The sequence below is a fragment of the Bos grunniens genome, chromosome 1 (assembly GCF_055505025.1).
Source record: "Bos grunniens cultivar Pamir isolate PY7600 chromosome 1, Bosgru_T2T1.0, whole genome shotgun sequence".
NCBI classification, from domain to species: Eukaryota; Metazoa; Chordata; class Mammalia; order Artiodactyla; family Bovidae; genus Bos; species Bos grunniens.
This window is the reverse complement of record NC_141165.1, coordinates 153,309,909-153,325,705: the sequence shown is the minus strand read 5'-3', so window position 1 is coordinate 153,325,705 and position 15,797 is coordinate 153,309,909.

Below are 15,797 nucleotides of genomic sequence, written 5' to 3'. Positions count from 1 at the left end.
CAATTTTGAGACTTTCAGAGACATCTAAGCAAGGGGGCAGTCTGAGTTTCTGCCATTTGCAAGGAGGGTGATGGACGTGGGTGAGTAGGGTGGTGACATGTCTGAGACATCCTTAGGACCACCACCCTGCTGAAGCCTAGGGGCTATTTGAATGACACATACAAGGGGGTTTCCATGGCCTGAAACAGTGGTACCCGAACTTGCGTGTGAGTCAGAATCACCTTGTTAAACCCAAGACCGCCCTGCCCCTAGCGTTTCTGATTCAGTAGGTTTCCAGCGTTTACTGTGATCAGTGCGTTCTCTTAACAAAACTCTGTTAGCCTTTGCCCTGCTTCATTTTGTACTCCAAGGCCAAACTTGCCTGTTATTCCTTGACTTCCTACTTTTGCATTCTAATCCCCTATAATGAGAAGGACATAATTTTTTGGTGTTAGTTCTAGAAGGTCTTGTAGGTCTTCATAGAACCGTTCAACTTCAGCTTCTTCGGCATTACTGGTTGGGATATAGACTTGGATTACTGTGATAGTGAATAGTTTGCTTTGGAAATGAACAGAGATCATTCTGTCATTTTTGAGATTGCATCCAAGTAATATCACAGTAATCCAAGTCTATGCCCCAACCATTAATACTGAAGAAGCTGAAGTTGAACGGTTCTATGAAGACCTACAAGACCTTCTAGAACTAACACCAAAAAATTATGTCCTTCTCATTATAGGGGATTAGAATGCAAAAGTAGGAAGTCAAGGAATAACAGGCAGGTTTGGCTTTGAAATAGGGAATGAAGCAGGGCAAAGACCAATAGAGTTTTGCCAAGAAAATGCACTGGTCATAACAAACACCCTCTTCCAACAACACAAGAGAAGACTCTACACATGGACATCACCAGATGGTCAACACCGAAATCAGATTGATTATATTCTTTGCAGCCAAAGATGGAGAAGCTCTATACACTCAGCAAAAACAAGACCAGGAGCTGCCTGTGGCTCAGACCATGAACTCCTTATTGCCAAATTCAGACTTAAATTGAAGAAAGTAGGGAAAACCACTAGACCATTCAGGTATGACCTAAATCAAATCCCTTATGATTATACAGTGGAAGTGAGAAATAGATTTAAGGGCCTAGATCTGATAGATAGAGTGCCCGATGAACTATGGAATGAGGTCCATGACATTGTACAAGAGACAGGGATCAAGACCATTCCCATAGAAAAGAAATGCAAAAAAGCAAAATGACTGTCTGGGGAGGCCTTACAAATAGCTGTGAAAAGAAGAGAAGCGAAAAGCAAAGGAGAAAAGGAAAGATATAAGCATCTGAATGCAGAGTTCCAAAGAATAGCAAGAAGAGATAAGAAAGCCTTCTTCAGCGATCAATGCAAAGAAATAGAGGAAAACAACAGAATGGGAAAGACTAGGAATCTCTTCAAGAAAATCAGAGATACCAAAGGAACATTTCATGCAAAGATGAGCTGGATAAAGGACAGAAATGGTATGGACCTAACAGAAGCAGAAGATATTAAGAAGAGATGGCAAGAATATACAGAAGAACTGTACAAAAAAGATCTTCACGACCCAGATAATCACAATGGTGTGATCACTGACCTAGAGCCAGACATCCTGGAATGTGCAGTCAAGTGGGCCTTAGAAAGCATCACTACGAACAAAGCTAGTGGAGGTGATGGAATTCCAGTTGAACTATTCCAAATCCTGAAAGATGATGCTGTGAAAGTGCTGCACTCAATATGCCAGCAAATTCAGAAAACTCAGCAGTGGCCACAGGACTGGAAAAGGTCAGTTTTCATTCCAATCCCAAAGAAAGGCAATTCCAAAGAATGCTCAAACTATTGCACAATTGCACTCATCTCACAGGCTAGTAAAGTAATGCTCAAAATTCTCCAAGCCAGGCTTCAGCAATATGTGAACCGTGAACTTCCTGATGTTCAAGCTGGTTTTAGAAAAGGCAGAGGAACCAGAGATCAAATTGCCAACATCCGCTGGATCATAGAAAAAGCAAGAGAGTTCCAGAAAAACATCTATTTCTGCTTTATTGACTATGCCAAAGCCTTTGACTGTGTGGATCACAATAAACTGTGGAAAATTCTTCAAGAGATGGGAATACCATACCACCTGAGCTGCCTCTTGAGAAACCTATATGCAGGTCAGGAAGCAACAGTTAGAACTGGACATGGAACAACAGACTGGTTCCAAATAGGAAAAGGAGTTCGTCAAGGCTGTATATTGTCACCCTGTTTATTTAACTTATATGCAGAGTACATCATGAGAAACGCTGGACTGGAAGAAGCACAAACTGGAATCAAGATTGCCGGGAGAAATATCAGTAACCTCAGATATGCAGATGACACCACCCTTATGGCAGAAAGTGAAGAGGAACTCAAAAGCCTCTTGATGAAAGTGAAAGTGGAGAGTGAAAAAGTTGGCTTAAAGCTCAACATTCAGAAAACGAATATCATGGCATCCGGTCCCACCACTTCATGGGAAATAGATGGGGAAACAGTGGAAACAGTGTCAGACTTTATTTTTGGGGGCTCCAAAATCACTGCAGATGGTGACTGCAGCCATGAAATTAAAAGACACTTACTCCTTGGAAGGAAAGTTATGACCAGCCTAGATAGCATATTCAAAAGCAGAGACATTACTTTGCCAACAAAGTAGTCAAGGCTATGGTTTTTCCTGTGGTCATGTATGGATGTGAGAGTTGGACTGTGAAGAAGGCTGAGCGCCGAAGAATTGATGCTTTTGAACTGTGGTGTTGGAGAAGACTCTTGAGAGTCCCTTGGACTGCAAGGAGATCCAACCAGTCCATTCTGAAGGAGATCAGCCCTGGGATTTCTTTGGTGGGAATGATGCTGAAGCTGAAACTCCAGTACTTTGGCCACCTCATGCAAAGAGTTGACTCATTGGAAAAGACTCTGATGCTGGGAGGGATTGGGGGCAGGGGGAGAAGGGGGTGTCAGAGGATGAGATGGCTGTATGGCATCACTGACTCTATCGACGTGAGTCTCTGTGAACTCCGGGAGTTGGTGATGGACAGGGAGGCCTGGTGTGCTGCGATTCATGGGGTCACAAAGAGTCGGACACGACTGAGCGACTGATCTGATCTGACTGCATTTTGGACGCTTGTTGACTATTAGGACTACTCCATTTCTTCTAAGGGATTCTTGGTAGATATAATGGTCATCTGAATTAAATTTGCCTGTTCCGGCCCATTTTAGTTCACTGATCCCTAAAATGTTGATGTTCACTCTTGCCATCTCCTGTTTGACTGCTTCCAATTTACCTTGATTCATGGGCATAACATTCCAGGTTCTTGTGCAATATTGTTCTTTACAGCATCCGACTTTACTTTCACCACCAGACACATCCACAACTGGGCATTGTTTTCACTTCGGCTCAGCCTCTTCATTCCTTCTGGAGCCATTTCTCCTCTCTTCTCAGTAGCATATTGGGCATCTACTGACCTGGGGAGTCCATCTTTCAGTGTCGTATCTTTTTGTCTTTTCATATTGTTCATGGGGTTCTCAAGTCAAGAATGCTGAAGTGGTTTGCCATTCCCTTCTCCAGTGGACAATCCTTATGGCAGAAAGCAAAGAAGAACTCAAGAGCCTCTTGATGAAGGTGAAAGAGGAAAGTGAAAAAGCCGGCTTAAAACTCAACATTCAGAAAACTAAGATCATGGCATCTAGTCCCATCACTTCATGGCAAATAGATGGGGAAACAATGGAAATAGTGACAGACTTTATTTTCTTGGGCTCCAAAATCACTGTAGATGGTAACTGCAGCCATGAAATTAAAAGACACTTGCTTCTTGGAAGAAAAGCTGTGACCAACCTAGACAGCATATTAAAAAGTGTAGACATTACTTTGCTGACAAAGGTCCATCTAGTCAAAGCTGTGGTTTTTCCAGTGGTCATGTATGGATGTGAGAGTGGGACCATAAAGAAAGCTGAGCGCTGAAGAATTGATCAAAGCCGTCAATCCTAAAGGAAATCAGTCCTGAATATTCATTAGAAGGACTGCTACTGAAGCTGAAGCTCCAATACTTTGCACCTGATGTGGCAAACTCTTTTCCAACTCATTAGAAAAGACCTTGATGTGGGGAATGATTTGGGGCAGGAGAAGGGGACGACAGAGGATGAGATGGTTGGATGGCATCATCAACTCGATGGATATGAGTTTGAGCAAGCTCCGGGCGTTGGTGATGGGCAAGAGAGCCTCGAGTACTGCAGTCCATGGAGTTGCAAAGAGTCGGACATGACTGAGCCACTGAACAACAGCAACACGTTTCCCATGGAGGCTCAAGCATTTTCATTTTTAACAAGTTCCCAGGACTTCCCTGGTGGCTTGGTGGGAAAGACTCCGCCTGCCATTGAAGGAGACAGGAGTTCAATCCCTGATCTGGGAAGATCCCACATGCCGCGGGGCAGTTATGCCCTTGCGCCACAGCTACTGAGCCTGTGCTATAGAGCCCAGGAGCTGCAACTGCTGAAGCTCATGTGCCCTAGAGCCCCTGCTCTGAAACAAGAGAATCCACTGCAGTGAGATGCCCATGCACCTAGAGAATAGCCCCAGCTTGTCGCAGCTAGAGAAAAGCCAGTGCAGCAATGAAGACCAAGTACTGCTGCTGCTACTGCTAAGTCGCTTCAGTTGTGTCCGACTCTGTGTGACCCCAGAGACAGCAGCCCACCAGGCTCCCCTGTCCCTTGGCTTCTCCAGGCAAGAACACTGGAGTGGGTTGCTATTTCCTTTTCCAATGCGTGAAAATGAAAATTGGAAGTGAAGTCGCTCAGTCGTGTCCGACTCTTAGCGACCCCATGGACTGCAGCCTACCAGGCTCCTCCATCCATGGGATTTTCCAGGCAAGAGTACTGGAGTGGGGTGCCATTGCCTTCTCTGGAAGACCAAGCACAGCCAAATATAAATAAAGAAATAAAATTATAACTTAAAGAATAGATCCCTTTCCTTTAAAAAAAAAAAAAAAAAAAAAGAACATATTCTCAGGTGATACTGCTGCTATGGTTCTGGAAACCACACTTGGAGCACTGCTGGCTTAAGTGTAGAAGACATGGTGAAATCTGTTTAGTTCAGTTCAGTCACTCAGTCGTGTCCGACTCATTGTAACCCCATGGACTGCAGCATGCTAGGCTTCCCTGTCCATCAGCATCTCCCGGAGCTTGCTCAAACTCATGTCTGTCGAGTTGGTGATGCCATCCAACCATGTTATCCTTTGTCATCCCCTTTTCCTCCTGCCTTCAATCTTTCCCAGCGTCAGGGTCTTTTTCAATGAGTCAATTCTTCCCATCAGGTGGCCAGAGTATTGGAGCTTCAGCTTTAGCATCAGTCCTTCCAATAAATATTCAGGACGGATCTCCTTTAGGATGGACTGGTTGGATCTCCTTGGAGTCTAAGGGACTCTTGAGTCTTCTCCAACACCACAGTTCAAAAGCATCAGTTCCTCGGCACTCAGCTTTCTTTATAGTCTAACTCTCACATCCATACATGACTACTGGAAAAACCATAGGTTTGACTAGATGGATCTTTGTCTGCAAAGTGATGACTCTGCTTTTTAATATGCTGTCTAGGTTTGTCATAGCTTTTCTTCCAAGGAGCAAGTGCCTTTTAATTTCATGGCTGTAGTCACCATCTGCAGTGATTTTGAAGCCCCCCCCAAAATAAAGTCTGTCTCTGTTTCAGTTGTTCCCATTGAATTCTGTTAGTGTCTACAAAATAGAACTAAACTAAGATATGATTATAAGATGGAAAATAAAGCTGATTGTATCTTAAGAACAGTAGCTTGTCCCCATCTGGTTGATCATTGTGTCAGAACTGAATTTTAGAAAGAGTTAAGCTAGTTTTGCCAAAATGTTATTGAGCAAGAACATGCTAGTAGAGACTTTCATTAAAATCTAATTCCTCTCTGCATTTGGGGAATATATTCACTATAAACAGGAAGAGTGTTTCAAAACTGAGTTTTGGCTCTTTCTAATTTTGAATCCTTTTAGCTGACTCAGTAAAGAGAGTGCCTCATGTGAACTTTTATTTATAAAAGAAGGTAATTCTAGGGTCTGAGTGGCTTCCTTCTTTCACTGTCTGGTTTTGTTGTCTCAATATCAGGAAGACCATTGGATGTCAGTAGGACTACATTTTCAATCGACAGACTCCCATTTCTTTTTTAAAAATTTTGAATATATTATACTTGGTATAAGATTTGTACACAAGTGTAAAAACATCTAAAATATAAATAAAAAAGCTCTAAACCGTCAGATACATAAAAAACAGTATAGCTGTATGCTTCAAAAATACCCTGGATTGTTCTGGAGTAAACTCTAGGCCTTTTTTTTTTTTCCTCCTGAGCTGAGGATTATTTATTGGGAATTTAGTAAAATTGCATCCTTCACATGATCCACAGATACATTTCCTTTGTACTTCATGTAGCTTCACCATGCTGCAAATTTTCTGTATAATCTTGGAAATGAATCTAATATACATTTTGGCTGAGTACCAAATGTTAAAATCAGTTTTCATTAGAAGTAAATTCTGCAGTTGAGTATCACCATGAAGATATAAAAGATCATATAAAAGTTAACAAAAAAATTTTATTGCAGGTACTAAAAATTATAATTATTTTGTTAAAATTTGGCATATTCTAGGGTAATAATCATTCTCATTCTCTGTTCTTCTTTGTTCAGTTAGCACTGTTAAAATGATCCTCACTTTCAATCGAAACTCTAGGTCTTTAAAAGAACTGATGTGTGTGGCCTAAATTAGGATCTACTTTCTTTAAGAGACATATCAAAACTGCCAGAAGCCTTTCAAAAAGCAAATGTGCAACTTTGAGAAGATCTCTTAATTCCTTCTTTGTTCACATTAGATGGATCTGTCACCCACTGAGTCCTTATAAGCCCTTATGAGAATTAATTTGAGTGCAGGTGACTCCCTTGAAAAGGAAGGCATTGAAAACCTTGACCTTAGAATTGGAGCCTGCTTCTTCATGACTCAGTCCACTGACTTTTGATTTTACCCTGGGTATTCGCTTGGTCCTGCCTCAGCCCTAGTGGTAGCAATATAGCTTGTGACTGAATAACATTCTGGGTCCTTCCAAGCTGTATTTATTTACACGTTGTTAGGATTTCGGCCAAGGCTCTCAGTCTTTTCATGTGAGGGTCTCACCATCTGTGAACCCCACTGATGGTGTGTAAATTAATCAGGGGCTCTGTGAGCCCACTTTTGAGGTGCCAGGAAGAATCATAATAAATAATATGAGACAGCTCCAGGGATTTTAGCAAGTATTTACAATTTTGTCTTCACACACTTAGGGATTTGTAATTGTTCTTTTCATAAAACCAGCTTGAAAATCATACATCAGCCTTCCTTTATGTGATTTGCAGTGTGTCAGAAACCCTGGGGATCCCTGCTTCTCAGAATTGTGTCTTGCAAACCCTGTCTCTACGGATGAGAACTCTGCCCCATGTGAGACCTTCCTTTATGAGGAATGTCTCTTTGTCACAGGGACACTGATGGTGGGGGACCACAGATGTGTCCTCTGTGGAAGAGGGCCAAGTTGGAAAAAGCATGACTAGGTCTTTCAGTATTTTAGGGGTGTGTTTTAATAAAATTATCTGCAGAACTTGAAGAACTTGTCTGACAGCCCAAGTTTTATGAGAGACTGGGCACCATTTGGGGAAATTTGTTGATTTTAAGGTGAAAGGTGAACAAGGGAAGGGCATGGTGGTACATACCCCCATGATTTTCACAAGTCTGCCCTTTTGGGGTTTGTCCAGAGCTTTTGATTTCTCAATCTTGGGCCTTCACCATCTGTGCCTCACGGTTCTGTATGTAGCATTCAGCCTAAAAGCCAAGAAAGGTGTTTCTTTGAACTGGGAGCACCTGCAAGGTCTCATCCTTCTATGTCCCCATATTTGGTAATATATGATCCTTGCAGGATAATAGTAGCACCTTCTTTTTATCTTAGATTCGTAACCTTTGGGACCTAGGCGCTCAGTATAAATTTATTGCAGCAGCAACAATGACAACAATAATACTGTTAGACCACCCTGGAAGGGTGCTTGCTATATGGCAGGCACTGTTCTGAACCCTTGATATGTATTAACTGATTTGAATCCTCAAGGGAATCTTGTGTGGCAGGATTCTAATCCTATTACTATTTTCATTTTCCAGATGGAACCTGCCACAGAATATTTAAGTAACTTGCTGGAGGTTATTTGGGTGGTAAATGGTAGGACACGAATCCAGGGAGATGCTACAGGGAATCTTCAACATCCAGTTCTTTGTTCTTAATCGTTGCATTGCAGACCCAGAACTAAAGTTCTCACAAATCTAATTGATTATATTGCGTGCGTGCCAAGTCACTTCAGTCGTGTCCGACTCATTGCGACCCGGTGGACTGTAGCCCACGAGGCCCCTCTGTCCATGGGATTCTCCAGGCAAGAATACTGGAGTGAGTTGCCATGCCCTCCTCCAGGGAATCTCCCCAACCCCTGGATAAAATCCGCATCTCTAATGCCTCCTGCATTGGCAGGCGAGTTCTTTACTATCTGCTCCACTATAGAGATGCCTGTATTTTGTCTTGGAAACTGCTCAAGAATGCCAATATCAGAGGCCATAAACTTTTCATGCAAGATTGTAAGTCGTAAGCCAGGGAGCTCAGTTTGTGTTACCTGACACTTTGAGGTGGGCTGGAGGCAGAGGATGAGCTATATAAATAGCTCCTAAGGCGGTGATCTGCAGGGGGTGCTTGTGTGTACCTTGGAGAAGAGTTTAGGATGACAGGCTCTTTGAGTGCTTCTTGTGTTTTGAATTTCATCAGAGTCAGTTCTTTAGACTCTTAGAGCCAAACTAGTTGAGGCTCATTCAGGTTCAGTCTTGGGAGGATGGAGGTCAGTCTTGTGGGTGAGAGATGCTGCTGGTTTTGCTTTTCTTAATAATTTTTAAATTGTCCCTCTACTGTGTATGTGTGTGTGCGTGCGCATGCGTGCGCATGCGTGCGCATGTGTGTGTGTTGGGGAGAGTAGTCTGGGGAGCGGATGTTAGTGGTAGAGCAAAGCCAGGAGGTCAGTTGGGAGCTAGTGCATGATGGGATTAGGCTGAGGAAGTTAACTTTCTTGGATTTCTTGAAGAGAGCGCCAACTCCAGTGGGACCTCCCCTTTCTGGCTGCCACTCCCAGGACTGGGGCCACATGTTCTCTGAATTGCATCTGCAAGTTTTGAGTCTTAATATCAGAGTGTTGGAAGCCAGGAGGAAAAGGAAACTGTTAATATGGGCAAAGCCCTGCAAAACTCGCTGTTAATGTGATAAATGGCTTTTCTTTTTAACCCATATAGTGACAGACCCACAGGAAACTGAAAAATAATACAGAGTGGTCCTGTGTACCTCTCACCCACTGGTGATGTCTCACTTAACTACAGTGGATTATCCAAACCAGGAGGTTGATTTTGGCACTATACAATCAGCAAAACTACAGACCATACTGGGATTTCATTGGTTTTTACGTGTACTGGTTTTTCTTGTTGTTGTTGGGACTTAGTATATATAATTAGACCAGTGTTTCTTGCTAGGCTGGAGAACCTCCGACTAAGACTGTAATAAATATATTACAGACACATGAGTTTTAGTTGAAAGCTGTTCGCCTAAAGTGTTGTTAACTCAGCAAACAGTTGAATGGAATGTGAATTCCAGCAGCTGAGTGTTGGAATAAGAACCAAGTCATTTGGTTATTTTCATTTATGGTCTTGAACTCTTTGGGGGGATATTAGCTTCGTTTTTTGTTATCTTTACAGAGGCAGGATATTTTCTAGAGATAAAGGATAGTTCAAGGTCATTGTGTCATATGAAGAGCTCCCGGAGTGAATGATAAACAGATGTTGTCATCTCTGGTAAGGTGGGGGAGAGATTGGTTAATCAGATAAAATGTATGGACTGGTGGGACTCAAAGATCATGGATGCAATTTCATGATAACTGTTAGAGTGGATTTACTTTTCAGATGACAGCCCCGGATGAGGCTGGGGCTAAATGTCAACTGTCCGGCTGGCTGTGATTAAGTGCTTCTGCCTCCGTGATCACACTTTGTTGAGAATCCAATTAGCCTCTGACACTATCTGCCTGGATCTGAGCTGTTCGTTGGAGGTGCCTGTCTTCTCAACTAGACTAGGAATTCTTTGCGGGCAGGGACTGTCTAATATGGGGGCTTCCCGGGTGACGCCAGAGGTAAAGAATCCGCCTGCCAATGCAAGGGACGCAAGAGGTGTGGGTTTGATCCCTGGGTCGGGAAGATCCCCTGGAGGAGGAAAGGGCCCCTCACTCTAATATTCTTGCCTGGAGACTCCCAGGGACAGAGGAGCCTAGCAGGCTACAGTCCAAGAGGTCGCAAACTGGGTAAGCACTGCACACATTTTTTGACTTTTTCTCCCCAGATCAAGCAAAATGCTTAGAGCACGGGGGATCTGTATCCCTGTGCCTCTAGCAGCTTCCAGACTATTCCTCATTCTAGTCTCACTTCTTTATCCAGGCATCCATCTGTTTGCATGTATGTACATTTGAAACCCATAAGGCTAAATCCTTGATAGATTATTGTGTAATTTGGGGCCATCATGAGTCAGACTGGCCTTACTTCTCTTGGAACAGCATTAAAACTGCCTGAGAGCTCCGCTGATTTTTTTTTTTTTTCCTTCAAGAAAGCAGTGGAAAGTTTTGTTTGTTTTTTCCCCTATAGTATAAAGATTTTTGAAAAAGTATACTCATCTTTTGTGCTTCACTGTTAACACCTGGGGAAATTATTTAAAATTCTTCTGACTGACGGCTGCCTGTGGGAGTTGGGCTTTTAAAGGGAGTTGGCAGGGGTCTGTGACTCTGGCTTTTCCAAGGCTGTGGAGCCTTGTGTTCTTTGAGACCTATGGAAAAATACCTTTCCTAAAAGGGCAGTAAGTGTGAGGCAAAGTACTATGTCTTGTGGGTCATTTAAGAAGAACTGTTAGCTGCTCAGTCATGTCCGACTCTTTGTGACCCCATGAACTGTAGCCCACCAGAGGACAGGCTGTTCTGTCCATAGGATTCTCCAGGCAAGAATACTGGAGTGGGTAGCATTCCCTTCTCCAGGGGATCTTCCCGACCCAGGGATCAAACTTGGGTCTCCGGCAGGCAGAGTCTTTATGGTCTGAGTCACCAGGGAAGCCCCTGGGGGTCATTTGCTTATAATGAAATGGAAAGTTCTCAAAGAAACTCATATAAAATGGTGTTACTGAAGAGCTATGAGAAGATGCCACAGGGTAGCCAAGGAAGGTGGTAGAAAAATCAGGAAGTGATGCCAGTCTCACATTCTTCAGAGGCCCATATAGTCTGTAATTTTTGCTTTTCTCTATGAGGCTCTGCTGTTGTTTTTTTTTTTTTTTTTAACCTCTACTGGCAGAGTGACTTCCTCGCTAGATCTGGCTGCTCTGATTCTCGGCTTTACTGACAGTCATATGGCCTTGACTTAATACAGTGCCGCTCCTGTTCAGGGCTGTGCAGGCTCTCCCAGTGTCTCAATTACAGGTTTTTACATTGGAGTCTGTTGGGCCATGTGGGGTCATGTTTGCACCTCTGGTCTACCTGGCTCTTGCTGGGAAGTTGGGGTCATTTGTGCTTTGGGTGGCCCCAGACACGCCCAGGCAGGCTCTCAAGAAGGCAGAGTTGGTAGGAGGCAGGGATTGGCATGGCTGCCATATCCCAATCAAGGAACAATTCACCATTGTATCTGTGTGGCTCTCGGTTGCGCTACGAAAGTAGAGCCCATACCTTTTTGGACTTGTCTTAGCCTCCAACTTTTCCCAGTTGAAGTTTCAGGTCTAGGCAGTCGACTGAGGAAGAGGTACAGAAATGCTAGTTTGTCTGCAGGTAATGAAGAGCTGGTTATAACACTAATTAAAACCAGGGCTAGTTGGATACCTGGCCAATCAATATTTAACTTAAGAAGTATTTTAATTCATGCCTTTGAATGAAATGAGTGCATTTCAATTTGACTTTCTATATGCCCTTTTTTACTTTTTGTTTTCTTGACTCAGACTTGAAAAAAAATTCATACTGATTGTTCAGTGATTCCAGTTCTAGTGCCAAGAACTTGGATTGTTGAAGTCTTTGGATGGCAAGGGTACAGCGACAGAACGGCAAGAAGGAGAACAGGGGAGGGCAAAGGCTTGAAGGCCACATTTCCCCACTGACTAGCTGCATAACCTTGGTAACTTGGTTCTCTGAAGCTCAGTTTCTTTATCTGTAAAATGGAGTAAAAAAAACATCCATCTTTTAATGTTGAGAGGATTTAATGAGATGCTATATTGAATGATATATTATTTAATATAATATCACATTGAATTTTATATCATGAAATTTTATATCAAATTGATACTGAATTTAGTTCAGTCGCACAGTCATGTCCGACTATTTGCAACCCCATGGACTGCAGCATGCCAGGCCTCCCTGTCTATCACCAACTCCAGGAGTTTACTCAAACTCACGTCCATCAAGTTGGTGATGCCATCCAACCATCTTATCCTCTGTCGTCCCCTTCTCCTCCTGCCTTCAATCTTTCCCAACATTACGGTCTTTTCCAATGAGTCAGTTCTTCACATCAGGTGGCCAAAGTATTGGAGTTTCAGCTTCAGCATCAGTCCTTCCAATGAATATTCAGGACTGATTTCCTTTAGGATGGACTGATTGGATCTCCTTGAAGTCCAAGGGACTCTCAAGAGCCTTCTCCAACACCACAGTTCAAAAGCTTCAATTCTTCTGTGCTCAGCTTTCCTTATAGGCAACTCTCACATCCATAAATTGATTACTGGAAAAACCATAGCCTTGACTAGACGGACCTTTGTTGACAAAGTAGTCTCTGCTTCTTAATATGCTGTCTAGGTTGGTTATAACTTTTCTTCCAAGGAGCAAGTGTCTTTTAATTTCATGGCTGCAGTCACTATCTGCAGTGATTTTGGAGCCCCCCCCACCCCCCGCCCCAAATAAAGCTTGTCACTGTTTCCATTGTTTGCCCATCTATGTGCCATGAAGTGATGAGACTGGATGCCATGATCTTAGTTTTCTGAATGTTGAGTTTTAAGTCAATTTTTCACTCTCCTCTTTCACTTCATCAGGCGGCCCTTTAGTTCTTCCTTGGTTTCTGCCATAAGGGTGTTGTTATCTGTGTATCTGAGGTTGTTGATATTTCTCAGTGCAATCTTGATTCCAGCTTGTGCTTCATCCAGCCTGGCATTTCGCATGATGTACTCTGCATATAAGTTAAATAAGTAGGGTGATAATATACAGCCTTGACATACTCCTTTCCCGATTTGGAACCAGTTTGTTGTTCCATGTCCAGTTCTAACTGTTGCTTCTTGACCTGCATACAGATTTCTCAGGAGGCAGGTCAGGTGGTCTGGTATTCCCATCACTTTAAGAATTTTCCACAGTCTGTTGTGATCCACACAGTCAAAGGCTTTGGCAAAGTCAATAAAGCAGAAGTAGAATTATACTGAATTAAACTGAATTGTATATCATCCAGTATTATTATATTATTTGAAAGGTACTTGTGGGCTTGCCTGGTGGCTCAGCCTGTAAAGCGTCTGCCTGCAATGTGGGAGACCTGGGTTCAGTCCCTGGGTCAGAAGATCCCCTGGAGGAGGAAATGGCAACCCACTCCAGTACTCTTGCCTGGAAAATTTCCATGGACTGAGGAGCCTGGTAGGCTGCAGTCCATGGGGTCCCAAAGAGTTGGACACGACTGAGCAACTTCACTTTCACTTTTAGGCACTTGGGATATATGAGTGAAATTCACTGAGATCACGCCCCCTGGAGCTTATATTTTAGTACCTGCTGTTGCTTCTCTAATTTAAAAATCAAAAAAGAGTGGTTTCCTTACCTTTTTTCCAATTCTCTAAACATTTAGAATTTCCAATTAGTATTAAAAATAATACGGTGTAGCAGGCAGGTGGACTCATCTGTCTTTTGTAAACCAGGGTATTTGAATGCATGTGTATATGAGAACATGATCAAAAGCCATTAAAAGTCAATGAAATGTCTGCATGCATTGAGAAAGGTCTGTATTTCAAGGGAAAAGTTAAATGAGCTTTATTTGAGTTCAGGGGATAAATAAAATTTGTGAGAGACCTTTATGAGCAGGTATCTTGTCTTTGATGACCCAGGGAAAGAACATTCCTACTTGTGCAGGGGGTAACTCACTTTGTTTTTATAAAATCAAAGTTAATATCATAGTGGCTTTGAATAACCCTGAATGTCACGGTGAATTTAAGTTTGGACAATTTCAGATAACACCTCTTTTTAATTGCTGTGCTTTACTCTTCTCTTGGGCTGTGTAGCATATTCTCAAGACATAAAATCCTCCATTTTTTAAGACTTTCACATTTTGCAACCTTTGTTATGGGAAATAGAAACTTTTGGATGCAGGCTGATTTAGATGGAAGGAAATATTTTCTTTCCCCTAGTGGATCCAAATAAGTCATTCTCCCTGTCAGAGGAAGCAATTTCCTTTCTTTGCCTTGGGATTTGAAGCAATAATATATTGGATACAATGATTTCATCTAGTTGACCTAAACTTTAATTTATTCTTTGTTTAGCATTTTGTTATGTACCCTAAATCCATTCTAGTTTGAAATGATACAAAGAATTTAAGGATATGCTGGTTGAAATTTTAAAGACAGTTCTTATCTAAGTCAGTATAAAAAATAATTTCATTGTTTTATAGACATATCATATCAATGTCATGTTTAAAACGTTAAAGATCTATAATAATAGAAAGTTAGTACTTTTTATTGGGCTTCCCTGGTGGCTCAGTGGTAAAGAATCCATCTGCCAATGCAGGAGACTTCGGTTCGATCCCTGGGTCAGGAAGATCCCCTGGAGAAAGAAATGGCAACCCATTCCATTGTTCTAGTCTGGGAAATCCCATGGACAGAGAAGCCTGGTGAGCTGTAGTCCATGGTGTTGCAGAAGAGTTGGACACAGCTTAGTGACTCAACGACATCAAGAAGTACTTATTAGCAGACTTAGTGTTATTGGGGAAGTGAGAAAGCATTAATGAGGAAAGCATCCACTTCCATCTTGTGGGATTAATGTTGGCTTTGCTAGTTCTTTGCAGTTTCTAGTGGAGTGTCTTTAATTGTTTGAGAAGAGATAGAGCTTGGGGACAAGACATGCTGATGTTTACATTTCTGTTTTTCTTTGTTAGTGATAGGGGGTAAGTGATCAGCTCCATAGTTTCACATCACACCGAGTTATCCCAAATGGCTAATGCCCTGGTTATTGTAATTGGTACAACTTTTCTCCTACACTGAGGCAACACCAAGTAATCTTCAGACCTAGGAACAGTGAATGTTGCTTGGAAGTTGCCTCAGCAAGAATCTGGGCTTCCCCAGTGGCTCAGCGGTAAAGAATCTGCCTGCAATACTGAAGACCCAGGTTCGACCCCTGGGTCAGGAAGATCCCCTGGAGAAGTGAATGGCAACCCACTCCAGTATTCTCGCCTGGAGAATCCCACGGACAGAGGAGCCTGGCGGGCTACAGTCCATGGGGTCGCAAAGAGTCGGACACGATTGAAGTGAGTGAGCACGCCCATCGGTGGCCCTAGTTGTAAAGAACCCTCATGCCAATTCAGGAGACATAAGAGATGTAGGTACGATCCCTGGGTCAGGAGGATCCCCTGGAGAAGGGCATGGTAACCCCCTCCAGTATTCTTGCCTGGAGAATCCCATGGGCATGGGAGCCTAGCAGGCTACAGTCCATAGG